Consider the following 23,385-nt stretch of genomic DNA (forward strand, 5'->3'; position numbering starts at 1 on the left):
CTAACTTTCATTATGAACCACCTCATGGCAGGAATAAGATAAATCAATCTGCTCTACTCTAGCTATTGAATGGTATAAAGATGATATAACAAGCAACACATATAAATAAAAATAATGGTTTAATAAAACTAGCTTTACTATTATAGATTGGAAGAGTAAAAAAGCTAAGTCTTCCTATATGCCACAACTAAAAGGATTATCTCTGTTCAATACATATATATATATATATGTTTTTTAATCTATCGCCAAAAGCATACCACTGATTCCATACATCACTAGTAGCTTTCAAAATACACTGGTCAGCTCTTAAAGGAAAAATCTAAACTTGCCATCAACTATAGTTTGACCTTAATGTTTCCATGAACTTGGGAAAAGGGTAAGAGGCACATTTAAAAAAACTTAGTAGCTCACTGAAATGATTGAAAATGGAAACGTGGGCAAGACATTATTTCTTTCTTATATTTCCATTTTCATTGGCTATGGTCTGTAGCAACAGTTCTCAAAGTGTGATCCAGGGTCCTGAGCATCCCCAAGACCCTTTTGGGGTTAATAAGGTCCATTTTCTCATGAGGCTACGTGCTGTATGATATTGTAACACACTGGTTATAGAAGCAGAAAGGAGAATCTAGCTATCTTCTACTAAGACAAACATTAGAATGTTAACTAGACTTATTGTGGTGATCATTTCACAAAATATATATCAAATCATTATGTTGTACACCTGAAATTAAAATAATGTTGAATGTAAATTATATATACCGCAAATTTAAAAAAAAGTAGAAAAAAAGACAGACATTAAATAGGTTCACAAACACACTATTCTTTTTTTCTAAAATGTTTTATTGTTTTTATAAAAATATATTTTTCACAAAAATATGTTATTTATGTTAATACAGAAACGATTTAATACATAATTGATTAATATATAATAGGTTTATTTTTTAAATGGTTTGTAAGTATTTTTAAATTTCCCAATTTTAATTTCATAGTTTTAACATAAATATTGAGAAATTTAACTCATGTAAACAAAAACGCTTTGGGTCCTCAATAATTTTTAAAAGTGCAAAGGGGTCCTGGTCAAAAATTTTGAGAGCCACTGTTCTATAGTGATATAGTAAGATACAGCAATGTGTATTATTCTTCTGAGCTTTGCTAAGAAAACAGAATTAAATAATTTATACTGAACTAACTCTATGGATGGGTATTTGGGATAAAATATCATCTTAGTTACTTGCCATATTTTCCCAAGTAAATGATACAATAAAGATCTAACACACTCATTAACAAAGAGTATACAGTAAGGGGAAAAAAGGAGCCCTGCCATCTATAGAAATAAACCCTATACAGCATTATAAAGAAAATGGAGCCTTATTATTTTGTTCTTACTTTATTTTATTTATCTCCACCTACTTTCAAAAGAATTTGTTACAACTTACAATAAAAGACAGAAGTGCAACATTTAGTAGGGGTGGGAGTGGAGGAGGGAATGAAATAGGGGCAAACTATATTAAGAAGCCCTGTTTTGCAGCAGCTTCCCACAGGGAAGATCAAGGCAATGATGGGTGATGACTTACAGGGCTGGGATAGAGAAGGCGGGAAGGAGTTGCGGGAGGGAGGGGATATGGGGATATATGTATAAATACAGCTGATTCACTTTGTTGTACAGCAAAAACTGGCACAATAGTGTAAAGCATTTATATTCCAATAAAGAGCTAAAAAAAAAAAAAAAAAAAAAAAAGAAGCCCTGTTTGAGAAAACCCACAGCAATTAAGCATGAGTACTTAGCTCCATGTGCACTAGCAGTCAAAGTCAAGAGTAAAACAGTATGAATGAAACGGCTCCCGCTGTCTAAAAGGAAATAGGCTAGCACCTTAGAAGGCATAATCTTTCTTAGGGACCTGAACTCTGAAGACATTTAAAGTAATCTGTCATAAGACTCCTCACTAAGTGATGAGGAGAATAAAAGCAATAGTAACCTTGTAGAAGGAGTTTCACAAGCTATCTTATTTTACAATTGAGGAAATGAAGTCTACTAGAGGGTAAACAGACTGCCCAAGGTCATACAGCTGTAAGTCTCAAAGCTAAGATGTGAATTAAAGTCTGCCTGACTTTCAAGTATATGTCTTAAACACTTTTCTAATCTGTCAGCGTCTTCACATTAAATCACACTTTTCTGAAGAAATTTTTCAGAGGGTTAGCATGAAATTGTACAGAGGCAGCTCTAATACACAGTCAACTAGGCCACCACTTAGGGCAGTGGATATCCACTCTAGCACATCCAATGCCCCTGTTTTATAATAACTATCCTTATTTCCTTTGATTTCGTGAAATGAAACTCCTAAGTAATATCACCTACCTAGGAAGATATTTTTAACACCCTAACTAGGACATCAGGACAAAAATAATTCGTTAATATATATACTAAATAATATGTATATTAATATGTAAGTATGCAGGCAGAATAGCACTTGAAGACATATGGAAACAGTCAGATGCTTGCTCTTACGTGTAGAATCACCCTGAATACAGCAAAGCAATTAGAGAATGACATAGATGTTTTGCATGGGAGACTCAGTTTCAAGTGGCTTTTGCTGTCAATTGACATCTTCTGGAATAGGAAAGTTCTGAAACGAAACAAAATGTAGCCTTCCTTTGATTTATAAGTAGCTACATTTTTGGAAAATTTAGGGAAGTAACATTGTACCAAAAATCATTTGTGCTTATATGTAAAATGGAGCTGAGTTCTCAGCTTACATTTTTTATTACACGAATGTTAATTACAATGGTAATGGTGATGGGAGACAGGGGACTGGTATCCTTTGATTCCCCATTCCTGGCCAGTAGCTTCTCCCAATAACGTGATAGTTAAAAAATATCCTACAAATTTAAAACAGTGTAGTCTTTAAGAGTTATCGGCTTTGGGACTTCCCTGGTGGTCCAGTGGTTAAGACTCTGCACTCCTAATGCAGAGGGCCCAGGGTCAATCCCTGGTCAGGGAACTAGATCCCGCATGCCACAGCTAAGACCCGGCAGAGCCAAATAAATAAATAAATATTAAAAGAAAGAAAAAAAAAAGAACCACCGGCCTTGAACCTTGTAATAGGCATGATCATGAGTTATACCATCATAAATATCCTCCCCTGGCCTAACGTGATAAAGGAGAACACACGATTAATTTTAAATATAAAAAATGGATTACTCTGGAAGAATGGAACTTGCTTCATGAAGGCTTCTTCTGGGAGCCTCACCAATTGTAGAGCTATCTCTGATTGCCATCAGCTTAACAGGGATAAAGCCTGGATGATCATAGGGAACAAAAGATAACACCCCTTACAGGCATGCATTTACAGACTCAGGACACACACTCCATCAGGGATACACAGTGGTGTGCCAGGGCTATGCAGCACCACAAAATCAAACAGGGTACACAAGAATCAAATTTAACCAAAGCCTGCGGGACGAGACCCCGTTATCTTATATAAAAACAGAGTATGGAGAAGAATGCAACATTATGTGAACTTTAAAACTGAAACCTAAGATCTTAAAGAAATATTGAGTTTGCTCCAACTCTAAAGGGTACAAGTTCATCTTCTTTCTTCGGTTAGTAGAAATGCTTGAGAACCCACCACTGTCGGTCATTCTCTGTTACTGAGATAAGATTTTTTGTCCTAAGAATCTACAAAGTAGTAAGCATGTCACCGGCAAAGACAGATTCTGAACAACAGAATTGCCTTGCTTTCGTGTTTTAATGAAGTGGTGACCTACCTTCAGAAGTGGCCTCAGGGAAACTTGTAGTCAGAGGCATGACTTGTTCAGAAAAAGCTCCATGTTCATCTATTCGTGCACGTAAGAACTTAGTTTAATTCCAAATTTATGCAACATAAAACATGGAAAGTCTGACTTTGGCCAGAAATATCTCGGTGGCACATGTAACCAAATTTCTGACCTGCTAGATCCTTTCATGCGGAGGGAAGGGAGATCATTTTGGTCTGGACCTCAGATTCATGATATTCTTAAGCAGCCTCAATGTTAAGATTTGAAGCTGTCTCCGGGGCTTCGCTGGTGGCACAGTGGTTAAGAATCCGCCTGCCAATGCAGAGGACACGGGTTCAACCCCTGGTTGGGGAAGATCCCACATGCCTCGGAGCAAACTAAGTCTGTGTGCCACAACTACTGAGCCTGCAAGCCACAACTATTGAGCTCAGATGCCACAACTACTGAAGCCTGCGTGCCTAGAGCCTGTGCTCCTCAACAAGAGAAGCCACCTCAATGAGAAGCCCGCCTACCACAAAGAAGAGTAGCCCCCTCTCGCTGCAACTAGAGAAAGCCTGTGCACACCAACAAAGATCCAAGGCAGCAAATAAATAAATAATTAATTTTAAAAAAAGTAAGTTAGGTGAGACATGTGGTCAGTACATTTTGGATGTGCAAATTTAAACTGCTGATTTTTATACATAAACATGCAAAATAAATTGATAATTTTTGCAACCCTGTTTTGGCATTTCTTCAGTTCTTTAATGCACTAGAAGGCTCAAATGTAAAAGGGGTCTGGAACTTCCTCTAAAACTCCATTCTGAGAGAGGATGGCCTTCACATGACTTTCACACGAATTGGATTTTGGGTGGGAAGACACCTTGATCAGTACGTTAGAACAAATTAGAAATTACCTACATGCTCAGATATCTGAAAGAGTTAACTTGTTAAACACATTAATATTACCCACTTGGATGTCAGAATGTCTCTGTCAAAAATCAATCATTTTAGTTTTGTGGTTCTTTCTGACTACAGCTAGCCAAAGTTTTAGTTGCTTCTTGGGAGCATCTGTGGCATTAGTATATTAGAGGATGCCTACCCTCCCGCTCGCTGTGACAGAGAAGTACTTATCCAGTGCATTTGAAAGCTATCAAATTGTGTTATATCACTTAAAATAGGAACTCTCCTGTCAGAAGGTCAGTTCTGCCCATGCTGATTCTTGTCATAATTTTTCTTTCTTATCTTGGAGGTAATGGTGAGGGGATGGGAAGAGTGTTAGTGGCAAAAACCAAAAAAACCACAACAAAAAGCCTTTTCTGGAGGCCTTCTTTAGTGTTATAATTAGAGGGCATAACGAGCTGAGTGGAGCTCAGAGTGACTGTCACGGTGGAATGGAGGAGGGGAAACAGCCCACCTACGTTTCAACAGCTATCTGTGTTTCTGTAATTCATTTCACTGCAGTAATGCAGCTTGTGGGCAACAAACGCCCCAGAATTTACATTTATTATCCATTCTTACTATTAAGCACAGGCCTTTAAAGACACCTAAAGAAGAACCATTGCTTTTGGTTAATTGTGCTTTTTGGGTTTTGTTTTGTTTTGTTTTTTTCAGAAAAAAATTATTGTGTCTCAGAGTCCACATTCATTATCCATTCTTATTCAAGCTCTGGCCTTCCAAACATATGTTTAGAAGTACCATTATTTTTGTATAGCTTTTTTTTTTTTTAAGAAAAAACTAGTAACTCCTTTTGAGAAAAATTTCTCATAGGACAGAAATTAATTATCTTATGAATTAATAAATAATTTAGTAAAACACATTACCTCTTCCATCACAGCCTCACTTAAAGATAAACAAAATATTTCAAATAAATAACATTCCCTTATTTTCTTCGCGCAAAAACCACTTGTAGACAACTTGAAATAGTTTTTATAATTATACTTCTCTAATGCTTTAGAAAGAACTCATTTCATAAAACATAATCTTCAGTGTTCTCACAGTGCTCTAATCTCCTTTTGCTCATTATAGATTATTTTTTCATAATATCACTTAAAAGAAACTAATGTTTTGCCTGCCCCACTCCCCTCACCCACATGAATCAACAAAACTGAAATGGAAAGCCTCCTGACCTATTTTTAATTTCATGTCTCTTTTAGTTAGCACACACACAAAAAGCTGTACCAGAAAAGGCTGATGTTTGCTACATGATAAACGAGGCGGGTTGGCTTCTCCAGATTCCAAGGCCATTAAATTAAATATAAAAAGATAAAGGTTATTGCAGACTTTACCATGAAAATTGTAATGTCACCAAGTTGAACAAGCCTCCCTCCCCTGCCTCCCCTGTGTCTCCCCTCCTCCTAATTGGATAGCGCTGTTCTTACTTCCCATCGCATGCAAAATTAGAGAAGACTCTTGCGCTCTTTGCTTTAAACACCCTTCTAGAGTGGCCTTGCCTGAACAATTATATTCTCATTTGAGTACAGAAAATGCAAGACTTATTTAGCAGATAAGTTCACATTGTTGAAAAGCACCTGTAATGTGTCACTTTCACTTAATTAAAAAGACAACACCTTATTGTTTATATAATCAGCCTGGAAATGGGTAAAATCAGGGGGAAAAAAGATTAGTGCATGGTCCAACGACATTTTGCCTCCAGCAAGAAACTGCCTCATGTCAACCAGCCAAACAAAGCATCCAGCTTTTGAAAATGATGAGGGGAAACCGATCAGCATAATTTATTACTATTATTAAGAGAACACCACCATTTTAAAGCATTTAATTATTTGAAAACCATCTAAAACTATGGGTTTGGGAGATTACCATTTGTCAAATACAATTGTATCAATGTATAACAAAAAATGTGTTTATTAAGAAAAACCAAAATTAAGTACAAAGCCTCTAAGGACATTTTAGTTTCTGAAAGAATTTCAAAGTCTGTATGAAAAGTAATTTTTTTGACAACTGAAATTTCATTTTTTCCACTCTTCCAACTAAGTATATTTTAAATTCAGCAATTGTGCTCCTCAAAATCCATTCTAAGAATATCACTGAACATGTGATATCAAGATGTACAAATGAGGAAGTTCACCACAGCATCATTTATAATAGTGAAAAATGGGAAATAATCTAAATAGCCAAAACTACAGATTAAACAAATTATAGTACCCATACATAATGGAATACTCTGCAACCATTAAGAATGGCTTCTAGAAATATTTATTGGCATTGAGACATATTCACGAGATATGAAAAAAAGTCAAGTTTAAAATAGTGTGTAGTATATAACCCCATGAATATGCATAGAAAAAAGGTCTAGAAGGGTATACAATTAATAATTAACAGTTAATTTTTGACTCCTGGAGTTAATAGTGGTCTCATTCTTTTTAAAGATTACATGTATTTTCTAATTTTTTTCCACAATAAACATGTATTGAGTTATATAAAAAATTTTTAAAGAAGGCAATATAAATCAATGTGCCTTCATGTAAAGATTCATGAATTATAGACTCCTAAACTTAAATACTCTTTAAAATTACATAAAGTTTTTTTCCCCCCTAACTGGAACTGGAAATGTAATCCAATGTTTGAGATTTACCTTGGAAATTTATATTAATCATATCTCAGATGTTCAGGTTAAGATCATAAAATGTTCAGTGGCCCTTTCATTTGTAAGCAACACAGCACTAGTTTTCTCTGGTAATTTATGATATCCACAAACAGGTACTTAAATTCATTGTAATTTGTAGCTGAACTGTTTGTCCAGAGTCAATTAAAATATGTGGCAAAAACAAGAAAATTTGGATTCAAAGAAAGACTCTAATACTTTTCATAAATGGGTTTGGTAATACTAGAACCAAAGAATATCCCCCTAGTCCTTGAAATATGGGTTTTCATTTCATTCTTTCACTCGACAAATTTTGATTGACTCCTGCTGTGCCAGGTTAGTTAGCTCTAGGCACTTGGATGAGATCTTTTCTTTTTATTTATTTATTTATTTATTTTAAATATTTATTTATTTACTTATTGGCTGCATTGGGTCTTCATTGCTGTACATGGGCTTTCTCTAGTTGCAGCAAGCAGGGGCTACTCTTCATTGTGGTGTGTGGGCTCCTCACTGGGGTGGCTTCTCTCGTTGCGGAGCCTGGGCTCTAGGTACAGGAGCTTCAGTAGTTGCAGCACATGGGCTCAGCACTCGTGGCTCACGGGCTCTAGAGTGAAGGCTCAACAGCTGTGGCACACGGGCTTAGTTGCTCCGAGGCATGTGGGATCTTCCTGGAGCAGGGCTTGAACCTGTGTCCCCTGCATTGGCAGGTGGATTCTTAACCACTGTATCACCTAGGAAGTCCCGAGATCTTTTCAATTCTTGTTTTAGATCAGTCTTTAAAACAAATAAAAATAACTCCAAATAATTGCTGTTTTCCTATAATATCTATAACCCCAAAAGATTAATGTATACAAAAGAGGGATAAAATTTTTCTTTAATCTTGGTTACCTGTCACTAATACATTCTCTTCCTTCAAGCAATGTCATCTAAGCCACTCCTTTCCTGCATACCTTCTGCATGACTCCACTTTTATATAATCCTTCAAATCTGTAGTATAACAGAAATAGGCTCCAAAGAGCTGAATTCTAGGCCAGACTCTGCTATAAATGTTCTGGGTGATCAAAGACAAGTTCCTTTACTCCTCTGAGTCCAAGTTTCCCATTAACAAGATAAAATTATCTCTAATGGTCCCTTCAATTCTAAAGTTTTAGTTGATTTTTATAGCAAATGGCATTTCTGCTTACTGCTCCTTACTGTTGTGACTTATGACTTATCTGGTTGAAATGACAATGACTAGTACTTAATCAGCCAACAGCACTTGTCTCGCATCCACCCTATGAAGAAGAGCTCTCTGGGCCAGTTGAAGAGGATGTGAAAGGCAGAGGAGATGCCCCTTACTTTAAAGGAGCTCACTAGCTAGCTGATGTGATAAATAATACATCCAAGAGACGACTAAAGGACTATGATGAGGGCAAGGATCAACAAGCCCAAGACTGTACATTAGAAACTAACCAATATGTCCTATGAAAAATCAGAATATGCCAAGTGACCAGACTGGACCAAAATATGCACTAAATAAGCTTAAAGAGAGAGTTCAGCACAGGTAATGGAAATGGTTTGGTAGAAATGGACTGAGGTATTTTGAGTGTTTTCTCTGTTAATAAGAAGGGAAGCAGGCAACCAGCCAGATGGCAAAGGAGGAGAAGCATATGGCTTGGATAATCCATACTCTGGATGATCAGCCCCTGAGTAACTGAGGGCAGGCTGCGTTTCACTAGGGAGCCAGTAGATGTCAATTGTCCGGCACCGCTTTGGAAGGATCCCCATTGTCTAGTCTTTACTTTGGAGACAGGGATTAACGTCTTTCCATCATCACTCCCACACCCACTCCACCAGACGCCTTCTCTCCTAAAGGATATAAGTTGGTTGTTTTGCACTAAGCCTGTGTGCACGTGTATGCATGCATGCAAGTGGGTGTCTGTGTGCTTTTTAAGGGAGGCGGTGAGATGCGTGACCACTGACTTTAATCTTCAGGTAGTGAATTCAGACTAGTGAATTCAAAGCCTAGTCAACCATAGAGGTATAATCTAATCAAGCCTGGGCAGTGGACGGCCCAAAGGGGTTGTCATCCCTGGTTATTTCTCACACCCCCCGAAGAGAGTCGGCCGCCTATGTTCCCTCGGGGACAGTGGTCAGCCCAGCAAGCTAGGGAATACGCTAGGTACAGCTCACCAGGAACAAGGAGCAGAGCAAATGATCATGTTTTTACAGTTCTTATAAACTCGGCCTCTGAGAAGGGAGGAGCAAGTCTTCTTCTTCTCTATAAGCTAATAAAGAGATTGCTAAAAGAGTGTCAACTGCATTGATCACCTGGCATTAAATCCACATTATTAAGTCATAACTACAAAGTCAGAAGAGATCATTTGTCATGGTGAAAGTAAAAACTGTTTTTTGTCCAGCCTAAGGGTAAGTTATTTTCTTTGAAAGTTATGGCTTTTAAATCTCAGCCACAAAACCAAAACTAAAGTGAATGATGAGACAGGATTAAAATAATTACTTCACCAGTCAAAAACATCGCCATTAATCATGCACTGCACATATACAATACTAAAAATCTTTCTTCAAATGTCACTTTTTCCTATCAGAGTAATCCTACCACTTAGTACAAGACTTATTTATGAAAGAAAAACATCTAGTGTGATTTACGATACTACTGTGAGCAAAATTTTTTCCCAGAAAGCTCATTAAATTCTCCTTACCTCCTAATGGTTTCATTAACATGCAAGAAGTACAAGGGGATTTTAAACCAAACAGTAAATTGAATATGCTTAAAAATCGTTTATATTATAATAAAGTTTGGAAAATGATGGGAAAATGATGCATAATCATATCACCTCCACACAGCTCCATGCTCCCTGACACCTTCTGCACCGTTCTATTATATCACTTTTGCTGAACTTTCCCACATGCATGCTTTTCACTTTTACATTATTGCAATCATACATGGCACTTTAAAAAAACACGTAACTTTAAAACATAAGTATTTCTTCATGTTGCCACAGGTCTTCATTATTACGCTTTTTGATGGCTGCATATTCCAGTAAAAGGAGGTATCATAATTCAGTCACCCACTCCTCTGCTCTCAGGAAACTAGACAGCTCCCAAGTTTTCACTATTACAAATGATTCTGCAATTAATACAGACCTGCATAAAGTTTATTAGTAACTTTCTGAGCACAGTTTTTTTTTCTTCTTTAGGACTATTTACATAGGCTAAATTTCCAGAGATATTAATTGTATAAACATTTTTATAACTCTGCATGTATTTGCCAAATGCTTTTCAAAGAGACTGTATCAACTTATATCACCATCAGAAATGTAATAATTTATCCGTTTCACTGCAGTTTAAATTGCACTTTTTAATGATTACTAAATATTTTCCTATATGTTCGCTTAACAAACATACGGTATTGTAATACATTGCCTGGTCACATCCTTTAGCCATCTATCTGTTGGGGTCTTAATAGTTAGATGAATTTTTTATCTAACATACTGTTTATGTTTATTGTCTGAGTTATTATCATTTTTATTATTATTATTATTATTGGCTGCGTTTTGGGTCTTCGTTGCTGCATGCAGGCTTTCTCCAGTTGCAGCAGCAAGTGGCGCCTACTCTTCGTTGCAGTGCATGGGCTTCTCGTTGCAGTGGCTTCTCTTGTTGCGGGGCACTGGTTCTAGGCAAGTGGGCTCAGTAGTTGTGGCTCACGGGCTCTAGAGTGCAGGATCAGTAGTTGTGGTGCATAGGCTTAGTTGCTCTGCTGTATGTGGGATCTTCCCAGATCAGGGATCAAACCTGTGTCCCCTACATTGGCAGGCAGATCTTAACCACTGTGCCACCAGGGAAGTTCCCTGAATTATTTTTTTTATAACATTTCCCAATCTGTTATTTCCCCACAGAGTTTTTCTTGCACAAAAAGCTTTACATGTCTATATACTTAGAACTTATGGATCTTTTATAATTTCTACTGTTTCTTATAACCACACAAATATTCAAAATACTAGCTTGTTTTCTTGTAGTTCTACGAACTCTAATTCATTTAACACATTTGTACATTTTTAAAGCATATGGTATTTGGTATGGGTTAAAAAGTTATTTTTGCTAAATTTGTAATCAGTTATTTGAATACTGTTTATCAAGGAGTGTTTCATATTGCTACAGTTTTGTAGTTGAAGTAAATAGGAATTACTTGTAAAATAATGAGGAATTATTCTTAATTATCTCCTAAATTATTTTAGGAAAAGTAGGAATTATGTTAACCACAAAAACTGGAATAAACTAGGAATAAAATAACTAAAATAAATAAAACTGGAATTTAGGAACAAAACTAAGTCTTCTAAAAGTTCTCTACAGGGACTTCCCTGGCAGTTCAGTGGGTAAGACTCCACACTCCCCATGCAGGGGGCTTGGGTTTGATCCCTGGTCAGGGAATTAGATCATGCATGCATGCCGCAACTAAGAGATCGAGTGCTGCAACTAAGAAGCCCACCTGCCACAATTAAGAAGCCTGCATTCTGCAACTAAAGATCCCACATGCCGCAACAAAGATCCTGAGTGCCACAACGAAGACCCAGAGCAGCCTAAATAAATTAATTAATCTAAAAAAAAGTCCTCTCTAAAACTGAGGTATAAAGAAACATAATTTGGAAATAGAGCATTTCTTATTTATATACCAAGTGCAAAGTAATGGTGTTATGAATTAAATTATATCCCCCATGACCAAAAAAAGATATGTTTAAGTCCTAACTCCCAGTACTCCAGAATGTGTCCTTATTTGGAAATAAAGTCATTGCAGATGTAATTAGGTTAGTATGAGGTCATACTGGAGTAAGGTGGGTCCCTAACCCAACATGACTGACCACGTGAAGACAGAGACACACAAGGAGAACATCATGTGAGGACAAAGGCAGAGACTGGAGTTATGCAGCTAAGCATAACCAAGGATGCCAGAAACTGCTAGCAAATCAGCAGAAGCTAGGAAGAAGCAAGGAGGCATTCCCCAACAGGTTTTGTGTCTGCTGACACCTTGACTTGGGACTCCTAGCCTCCGGAGCTGTGAGACAATACATTTCTGTTGTTTGGACCAATCCAGTTTGTGATACTTGTTACATGAGCTCCAGGAAATGAATACAAGTGGCAACAACTATAAAAAATAAGACCAAATTATTGGCTGCTAATGAAAAAGTTGTATTTCTTGCTCTGGCAGACACTGTAGATTGGCCAATCCCATTCACAGACTCCTTTTTCCTTACCTTCTTCCTCCAGAATAATTTTTCACCCTCCCCCACAGTTCGTGGTGGTCATGCAGACTTTCTGTCTAAGAGGTATAGATGGAAGATTCTGGGGAAGGACTTTCCTGTCTGATAGAATTACAAAGCCTCACAGGGAGAAGGGCTTGACTAAAGGTACAGTTGCCCTTTTGACACTGAGAATGAAAGCCATGGGATAAGGATAGCGGAGCAGGAAAACAAACGAAGCCTGTGTCATTATTTCTGGCCTGTTTCAGTGATTACTTGTCGGGTTGTCTGTCACTACAACCAAATGCTGGGAAAAAGAGAAATCAAACTTACTGTCATTTCAGTTTTATAAACAGTCATGGAAATTTTCACATCAAACATCAAGCAGTGTCTCCATCCAGCCTCCGGCAGAGGATTTCCACCTTAGCAGAGCCCTGCTCTCCCCTCAAGCTCCAGTTCAGGTGTTCCCTCTCTTGTGAAGCTTTCTCTGGCTCCTCAGACACGCTTCTGCATGCTTTTCTGCTTTCTCTGTTAATATCATTTACACACCTTTAATTTTAACCCTAATCACATCATATTGCAATTATCTGAACTTCTTTCTCCTTCTGACTCTGAGCTCCCTGCACACAGAGCCCTTATTTTTTCATCTTAGTACTACCAGCACATAGGATTGAACTTGGACTCAGTAGGTACTCAGTAAAGGACTGTTCAATGAACAAAGGGATGAGAAAAGTCACTGAACCTCAAGGATAGGAAAACTGAAAGGAAAGGAGGTCCAAGAGCACCAAGAGGGTGCCAGGCTTTTAACCATCAAATCATGTTTTCCCACATACTGAAAGGAAAACCTGACAGACATACCCCAAGAATCTTTAAAAATGTCATCTCACTTATAATAACATTTCGATTTAGTGGACTACATGTGTGTATATAATTGTTATTTCATTGAATATTTACTCTGTGCTGGGCATTGTGCTAAAAGTCTTACATTAATTGTCTCACTGAAACCTTGTGAGGCGGTGGTGGCTCTAGATGACATTTTATAAAGAAAGGGTTTATATAGTAGCAATTTGGTTAAAAGTGGATGAATAAAGTATTTGTTGGAAAGCTGTATTCACCTAGCTGGCCCACATTTTTTCACTTAGATTGTATGTTAAATGGGGGTGGTCTAGGGGAGCAAGCTGATGGAGCTTGTGGAGGGGGAAGATATGAAACAACTCTAATTCCACCTTGAAGATATCACTGCTTGTACAGGTAGTATTAGTTTGATTACTGCTTTTCAAAGATGTGAAAGCTGAGACCTAGGAAGGTGAAGGAACACGCCCAAGCTTAGTAAGTGATCGTGCAGGAGTAGACCCAGGCGGTCTGACTCAGCCCTGCTTTGAACTCCTACACATACTGTCTCAAGTAGGTTGACTCCAAACTCTCACAAGTGAGGCTGCAAGATCCACTTCTAACAAAGGGGCCAAGCATGACTAAAGCAGTGCCACACACAAAGCACAGTTGTGAAGAGCCTCTTAAAACCTGGTGACATCTAAAATGATTCCAAGCTTGCTGTGTCTGGTCTTTACAAACATATTTTTAAATTTTTTATACACTTTTAAAGGTTACTTTCCACTTATAGTTATTACAAATTTTGGCTATACTCCCCATGTTGCACAATACATCCTTGAGCCTGTCTCATATCCAAGTTTGTACTTTCCACTCGCCCACCCCTATGCTGGCCCCCCAACTGGTAACCACTAGTTTGCTCTCTATACCTGTGAGTTTGCTTCTCTTTTGTTATATTCACTAGCTCGTTGTATTTTTTAGGGTTCCACATACAAGTGATATCATATGGTATTTGTCTTTCTGTCTGACTTACGTCACTTGGCATAATGCCCTCCAAGTCCACCCGTGTTGCTGCAAATGGTCTTTATAAATATTTTTAACTTTTTATAGTTTCAAAAATTTATTTCATTCTTGCATCCATTGGTCCTATTTCTGCAGTTCAGTATCTTTCAGAACAAATCCAATCTCCCTTTCAGTGGCCACCCTTCAAATACTAAGGATGTCATTCATCATGCTCTCCTTGAGATACGGTTTGTATTGATATAAGCTCAATAGCTTAACTTATCCCTCATATGTGATTTTAAAATTTTGTGCTTTTGTGAAAATTAACGGAAGAATCATGCATTTATCCACAAAATTAAACTGATATAGAAATGTGAGAAACTATGAAAGTCTCCCTATCACCAAACTCCAGTCTCCTACTCCTACTCTCCAAGAGTAACAGTTGCTGACAACTGGAAAAAGCTTTCCAGAGCTTTTTCTGTCAAATCTAACTAGAAATAGAAATATATATGTATTGTGTGTGTGTGTGTGTATATGTGTATGTGTGTGTATGTGTGCAGTTGTGTGCATAAACATTTCTTTTGTATATATCTGGGCTTATACTACACACAATGTTCTAAAACTAGCTTTTTTCACTGAATGATACATCATGGACACCCCTCCATGTCAACACCTACAAGACCTACCTCATTCTTTTTAACAGATGCATAGTATGACTGTGCTTTCACTTAACTATTTCTTCATTCAGGTTGTCTCCATTTGTTCCTGTTACAAACAATGGTGTAGGGAACATTCTTGTACAGGCGGTCCTTGCTTTTCTCTCAGATAGAGGTGGATTTACTGTGAGGAACAGGAAGCTCAAGCCTCATGGCCCTCCACATGCCTGGGCCTCTTCTAAGGCCCTGGAAGGGGCCATGAAGCTTTGCATTAGCTGTCAACATTTGAGAAGGCATTTGCCCATTTTAGTGCTGGGGCACCTCTTCTATGTTCCCTGGTTTCTTAAAGATTTTTTAAAAGATGACTCGTACAGGCTCTGCTAATGCTGCCTGTACTTCCTAATTCACTCAAAGAAATGCTTTTTACCATCACCTCTGCATTAAATACCTCTTCTTAAGATCACCAATGATTTCCCAGTTGCTAAACACAAAGATCACTTTTCAGTCTTCTTTTCCCTTAAATTGTTTGCAGCACTCAACAGCGCTCTATACTCCTGGCTTAAAATTCTCTCTCTGCCTTACTTCTCAAATAATGCTGATTCTCCTCTTATCTTAGGTGTTACCACATCAGTCTGCTTCTTCCTCTGCTGGCCCCCTAGGTGTGCTTCCTAGGACCCCATTTTTCTCACTCTATATCCTTTTCCAGAGTGAGGACATCCATTGCACAGATTTAACTATGATTAATTTATCACTGAGGGCCAAAGCTACGCCTCCAGCCCCAGACCAAGAGCATCCAAGTGCTTACAAAACATCTCCACCAGGGTCTGCGGAACTCCTCAAAGGCAAATAGTCCAGAACTGAACTGATCTTCCCTTGACAACCTTCTGCATTCTCCCTGTAAACTAACGGCTTCATGATCCACCAACTTGCTGTCACCTCTGACTCCCATCTCCTTCTCATCTAACCACGCCTAACCAGGCACCAAACTCCATAGGTTCTGCCTTTGAGACTCTCACCCACCCACTCTCCCCTCATGCTCATCACTCCTGCTTCAGGGCAGGCCTCAGCCTCTTTCTGGAGCAGGGTGAGCACCTCTTCACCAGCATCCTTCCCACAGGGTTTCCCTGTCATCTGCCCTCCATATGGCTGATGGGGGGAGACGTCTAAGTACAGATCTGACTATGTCATTTCACTGAACACCCATGGCAGACAAGGTCTAAAAATCTCTTTTCGGACTCATTCTATGCTACTCCCCTGCTCAAACCATATCCTTTAACCCAAACTGAACGGACCTTCCCTAAGTCCATATCTTTGCCTGAGATGCCTTTCTTCCCCTTTCCACCTATTCGCTCCTTACAAACTCAGCCTGCATAACATCTCAGAGTTGTCTTTCCCAGTTTTCCCAGGCAAAGGAATTGCACCCTTCTTTCTGTTCACTTGGTCTGTTGTATGCTGCTCGGCTGTACTACTTTTCACACCGTATTGTGAGTTTCTAGGGGGCTGAATTATGTACTCTTTCCCATGTCCTGTGTCTAGAATGTTCACCACTGAGTAGGAGCTCAGTAATGCCCGTGGGATGAATGAAAAGGAAGACAGAAAACTACTGTCTGAGTCAGGCACTGTGTTACATACTTACATATATATCATTCAGTTTAAAGCTCTAAACAATGTTTTGAGTAAGTATTATTTTCTCCTTTGGATAGATGAGGACTGGAAGGCTCTGAGAGATTAAGTGTTCATTCAAGGTCAGATTTGCTTGTAAAATGCAGTTCTAAGACTCACATCAGGTCTGCCTGACCCCAAAGCTCCAGGCTCTTGATAGAGAGTAAAAGCTGTGATAATCCTCCTGACCTAAAATCCAGTGGCAAATGTCATTCACTTTTACACTAAGAGGCATGAAGTGGTAACAGGATATGTGTAGATGAACTTTTCATTGCAATTTAGCACTATAAGGGAACTCAAGGAGTATTTTTAAAAATAAAGCATTTGGAAGAAAAGTAACCAGGGAAGGTATTTTCCCAAATAGTCTTTTCACATGATTCTCACTTTCCAAACAGAGAATCGCACAGACCCATTGGCCCTAACTCTTCTTTCATCTAAAACATTAACCAGCCCACATAGTTGGGCAATGAGAGACAATATGTTGGTCTTTAAAAAGCACAACTGGGGCTTCCTAGGTGGCGCAGTGGTTAAGAATCCGCCTGCCAATGCAGAGGTCACGGGCTCGATCCTAGCTCCAGGAAGATCCCACATGCCGCGGAGCAACTAAGCCCGTGTGCCAAAAAAAAAAAAAAAAAAGCACAACTATACCTTCCCTGACAATCTAGTATCTCTGAAGTCTTTGGCTTCTCACTAAGGAAACTTGGTGCCTGGTTTTGGTTTTCTTTAAAGTGATTTGAATAAAGTGTCTCCAAATGACAATAAATGTTAGGTTACTGAAATCCCATGGTTTTAGAAAAAAAGGTAGAAAGTTTCTCATGGGAAGGTGTTCTAGGGTAGCTTAAAGAGCAGGCTGGGCAAATGTTCATCTCAGCACAGAGTATACAGATGTGAGGGAGGGCGTCTGCAAGGACTTTATATACCGAGGTAGGGAAGATATTGTTACCTACTGGGCTTTACTGCAGTAAACACTGATTCAGCTTCCAAATCACTAGATGGAATGGTAAGAAATCTGTTCATGTTTCTCTTTCCCTCAGCAGCTTGTTTTTCTGTAAGGTTGTGAGACAGGTGAAGTAGCCATTCAACTCAGGTGACCTTTGAAACATCATAGAACTTAATGTTGTTTAAAAAAAAAAAAAGGAAAAAAGAAAAAAATCTTCTAGCAATGCTTGACTTTGTAAAGTTATAAACACACAGGAAACAAAGCTGACATCCATGATACTGCTACGCATATCCTATCTGAGCTGAACTACTTCCTTTTGTAGATGGAATCCATATTCTCACATAAACTGGAAATGCTAAACTGTTAATAGCTTCCCCACAATTTGCTTTTTGCTCTGATGCCTCCAATGATTTCATCATAACTTAAGCAGAGTATAATATCACAATTGACGTTCACCAGCATGAAGCCCTCCAACGGTTCTACAATCAGTTTTCTTCTCAGTCTGGTTCTCAATCTCGTTTCAAAATAGAAAAATTCTTAAACATGCAGTGGGAACACATGTAGGGTTATAATGGTCATAAGTGTCGCTGTAGTGTTTACGATGCTATAGAACAGAATAGTCCGACACTGAGCAAAGATAATTTCTTTCTCTGGCCCTTCGGTAAGAATCTGTCCTCCGTCACAGCCAGTCTCTTTGCCCTTTCAAAGACAGGATTAGTAAGGAGTCCAGAAGTTTTTCATCTTTTCTATTCTCCACATTAACTCCTTTTAGTTTTGTTGTTGTTGTTTGCTAGTGGATTTTGTGAATGAAGACCTTCTCCCACTCATTTTTGGTTTTGTTTAAGACTACTTTTCTGTCCGGTGATTCTAAAACGTCTCCTAAACTTCCTGGAGCCCAGAGCTATGCTACATTCTCCCTTCTTGTGCTCACCTTTTTTTTTTTTTTAAACACTTGAAATATAATCTTATTTGTCAATTATACCTCAATAAAGGTGAAAAAGTCACTTTAAGAAAATACTGTTTTGGGGACTTCCCTGGCGGCACAGTGGTTAAGAATCCGTTTGCCAATGCGGGGACACAGGTTTGTTCCTTGGTCTGGAAAGATTCCACATGCTGCGGAGCAACTAAGCCCGTGCGCCACAACTACTGAGCCTGTGCTCTAGAGCCTGAGAGCCACAACTATTGAGCCTGTGTGCCACAACTACTGAAGCCCGAGCACCTGGAGCCCATGCTCCGCAACAAGAGAAGCCACTGCCACGAGAAGCCTGTGCACCTCAACAAAGAGCAGCCCCCACTCGCTGTAACTAGAGAAAGCCTGCATGCAGCAACGAAGACCCAATGCAGCCAATAAATACATTTTTAAAAAACAATGTTTTTTAAATTTCAGATCTATTTGATTTGCTTTCCTTTGTGCTTGCCTGCCTGCCTGCCTGCCTGCCTTCCTGCCTTTCTTTCTTTCTTTCTTTCTTTCTTTCTTTCTTTCTTTCTTTCTTTTCTTTCTTTCTTTCTTTCTTTCTTTTTGTTTTTTGGCTGCTTGTGGGTTCTTAGTCCCGTGACCAAAGATCAAACCCATGCCCCCTGCAATGGAAGCACAGAGTCCTAACCACTGGACTGCCAGGGAATTCTCCAAAAGTCACTTATGAAAGGGGTCCTGAATCTTGCAGGCATGAACCTGCCTTAGCATCCCTCCACTGTACTGACTCATTGGTGTCTCATGAGAAGCATGGCCGAGGTGCCACCATTGGGGTAAATCCAGAAGGGCCCCGGCTGGGATTCACCTGTCAATTACGTCCCCTCCCGCAGGGGATCTGATCCTTGTGCTCACCTTTACACTAACCCTTGTCCCATGTTCTCTGCTGCGATTCCCATGTGGCCTGAATATGCTGCGGGGTCGCATTTTGGGCAGATCTGCCATCTTAAAGCCGCTCACCACGCTATATGATTCCATGGAGGCAGAAGCAGGGGTAAAAGTTCGTGTTTAGCTAATGTTTACATTGTTCTTGTTTTGTTCAGTTTTTACCCATGGCCTCCTAATTACCACCACCTTCTACCCCCTGCCCCCAACCTTCTAGTTTCTTATCAAATCAAATCTAAACTAAGCTTGGGCTGTTTGCTTGCAGTCCTACTAGAACAAGGTCAATGCCGGGATTGCACAAGATGTAAAAATAATATTAACATTCAGACACGAACTACTTTTATGGTTGGGGAAAGAATGTGAGAAGAAAGCAAGCTTTTCTATAACTTTCAATACAAGTCTGTCTGAGAGAACAACAGAACTCTTGCTTCTCCAACTCAGGGCTGAGCTGGTAATTACATATTTCAGAAGAATACCACATACAATTAAAAAAATCATAAAAAACCTACTAACGTAAAAATGTGACATGACATGAAGCTCAATATAAAGTTGTTCAATGCATATACAGTAATTGCACCAATTACATTTAAAATATTTATTTGCTTACCAAAAACCCCAAGATATAAAAGGCTAATTATAAAAAATGACACCAGTGAACAGTTTCACCCAAGCTAACCAAAAACAGAATAATATTAATAGTGCTAAGAAATGAAAAGAAACTTCAGTTTACATTTTGAATTAAAATGTCAAGTAAATAAAACAGCAAATTCATCAGCCTTTTTGTTCACATACATGGATTCAACATTTGAAGAAAATACAAAAAGCCTTTTCAGCCTTGATAATCACTTTGACTCTTTGGAATTGATTGAGAAAGGAAACTACATCAAAAATTCCATGTGTTAAGATAGGTTAAATTAAATGCATAATTCAAAAACATGTGATAATTTTTTAAAGAACACAAGCCTAGTTAATGGTTACCACTCTGAGTACCTTGATAAGATCAACTTATAGACTTAGGTGTCGTAGGGTCCATTTTTATTTCCAAACACTACGTAAAGTGTATTACAAAGGACAGTTCTTTTTGGTACATTTTACACAATATTTCTTTCAGAGTTTTTCAGGCCTAAAATTAAAGAATTATACATGATGACACTAAGGGGGCGATTTACTGAAATGACTGACATTCTCCACTGACAGCTTGAGATTGGATTCAAATTTCTCTGCACTAGTACAATTTGATCTCTATGAACAATTAAATAATGGCACATAGATGATCATAGTCATGTTAGTTAAAAACATCTCCGCCTACATTTATGCTTTGATTTAAAGTGAAGAAATATGAAGACACTGTCTTTTGTCATGAGAAGTGATCACTATTTGAGAGAATTGCTGCAACTCGCCTGCAATGGGCAGAGGCAATGTTTCACCAGTACCACCATCTCAAACAATGTGTCACTACCTCTAGTTAGTCCGCTTTATCATATTGTATGCATATCCATCATATGCACATCATATAGAAATGTTAAGTGATCTCAGGTACAATAATAAGATCTTTTCAGGTTCGTGGAGAAAAGGTACAACTGCAGAGTCACAGTGATGTTCAAATACAGAAACATTTCTGAATCATACCAGAAGGGTTAAAGGTTACATTTATTTATTTATTTAGGTTTTTGTTTTTTAATCTGAATGAAAGATGTTTTACACATGTGATTATTTTCTTGGCCAGGAGCTAAACAATATGTGATATGACCTCTACTTTCCCTAATCCCAAACCTAGCAGAGTTAACTTTTATTTCATCTTCTCCAAATATCTACCACTTACTGAAAAAAGGAACAGTTCCCTTTTAATTTCTAGATAATGCCTCCCATTTGGACATCCCTGCAGATAACTGATAGTTTTGATATTATAAACTTTCATTTTGCAAAAAAAAAAATTTCTTCTTTGGTTATAAAATATTTCTGTGCATATTTCTCATTTTTAATTCCACATTCTGCTTTTAGTTCACAATAAAAAGTCTTCATTTTGTACCCTTTCATGTCAAAGCATAATTGGTTAGGCAATTCTAGCTTTCTTCAGAGAAAAACACTTCAGTGATCATATAGACTGTATTTCTTTTTTTTTTTCAGTTCTTTGTCTATTTTTTTTGTTTTCTTTTTTAAGAACTTTTATTGAGATACAGTTAACATATAATAAACTGCATATATTTGGAGTGTACAATTTGGTATCCCAATCTCCCAATTCATTCCCCCCCCAACCCTCCCTGCTAAAGGTTACTTTTATTTTTTTTTTTTTTTTTTTTATTATTATTATTTTATTTTATTTTTTTTGGGGGGTACACCAGGTTCAATCAACTGTTTTTATACACATATCCCCATATTCCCTCCCTTCCTTGACGCCCCCCCCTCGATTCCCCCCCACCCTCCCTGCCCCAGTCCTCTAAGGCATCTTCCATCCTCGAGTTGGACTCCCTTTGTTATACAACAACTTCCCACTGACTATTTTACAGTTGGTAGTATATATATGTCTGTACTACTCTCCCGCTTCTTCTCAGTTTCCCCTTCACCCCCCACCCCCTCCCATACCTCGAGTTCTCCAGTCCATTCTCTGTATCTGCTTCCCTGTTCTTGTCACTGAGTTCATCAGTACCATTTTTAGATTCCGTATATGTGAGTTAGCATACAATATTTGTCTTTCTCTTTCTGACTTACTTCACTCTGTATGACAGATTGTAGTTCTATCCACCTCATTACATATAGCTCCATCTCATCCCTTTTTATAGCTGAGTAATATTCCATTGTATATATATGCCACATCTTCTGTATCCATTCATTTGTTGATGGGCATTTAGGTTGCTTCCATGTCCTGGCTATTGTAAAGAGTGCTGCAATAAACATTATGGTACACGTTTCTTTTGGGATTATGGTTTTCTTTGGGTATATGCCCAGGAGTGGGATTACTGGATCATATGGTAGTTCTATTTGTAGTTTTTTAAGGAACCTCCAAATTGTTTTCCATAGTGGCTGTACCAACTTACAGTCCCACCAACAGTGCAGAAGAGTTCCCTTTTCTCCACACCCTCTCCAACATTTGTTGTTTCCAGACTTTGTGATGATGGCCATTCTGATTGGTGTGAGGTGATACCTCATTGTGGCTTTGACTTGCATTTCTCTGATGATGAGTGATGTTGAGCATCTTTTCATGTGTTTGTTGGCCATCTGTATGTCTTCTTTGGAGAAATGTCTATTTAGGTCTTCTGCCCATTTGTGGATTGGGTTATTTGCTTTTTTGGTATGAAGCTGCATGAGCTGCTTGTATATTTTGGAGGTTAATCCTTTGTCCGTTGTTTCATAGGCAATTATTTTTTCCCATTCTGAGGGTTGCCTTTTAGTCTTGTTTATGGTTTCTTTTGCTGTGCAAAAGCTTTTAAGTTTCATGAGGTCCCATTCGTTTATTCTTGATTTTATTTCCATGATTCTAGGAGGTGGGTCAAAAAGGATGTTGCTTTGATGTATGTCAAAGAGTGTTCTGCCTATGTTTTAAGGTTACTTTTAAATAGAAGGATGTTTACCTTTTTTTCTGAGAAAAATATAGAAAATTTCTACAATTTTTACAATTCCTAAATTCCTTTAGAAGTATTTTACTCCTTCCCACCAGATAATAAATAAGAATGAGGATTTTAAAAATTTGGCTTTTTAAATGTTTCTAGGATAATTTTACAAGTTAGGTATTACTTCCTTTAGCTTGAAAGCTCTCTCACCTCATCTTTGCCCATCTAGCTCCTACTCACTTATCTTTTAAGAATTGGCTTAAGCTCTTTTTTCTCCATCATGCCCTCCCTCACTTCTCTAGCCCA

At 38.2% G+C, this 23,385-nt stretch overlaps 1 protein-coding gene and 1 non-coding gene across 3 annotated transcripts in view; one reads left to right on the forward strand and one right to left on the reverse strand.

Annotated features, from left to right (window-relative positions):
- The window catches only part of CAMKMT (calmodulin-lysine N-methyltransferase), a 403,439-nt gene that overhangs the window by 85,989 nt on the left and 294,065 nt on the right, over positions 1-23,385 (reverse strand). The gene's annotated exons all lie outside the window — the stretch shown is intronic.
- On the forward strand, positions 2,927-2,999 carry TRNAR-CCU (transfer RNA arginine (anticodon CCU)). The gene has a single exon. It is a non-coding gene; the product is annotated as a tRNA-Arg (tRNA).

This window comes from Hippopotamus amphibius, chromosome 7, assembly GCF_030028045.1.
Source record: "Hippopotamus amphibius kiboko isolate mHipAmp2 chromosome 7, mHipAmp2.hap2, whole genome shotgun sequence".
Classification (NCBI taxonomy): domain Eukaryota; kingdom Metazoa; phylum Chordata; class Mammalia; order Artiodactyla; family Hippopotamidae; genus Hippopotamus; species Hippopotamus amphibius.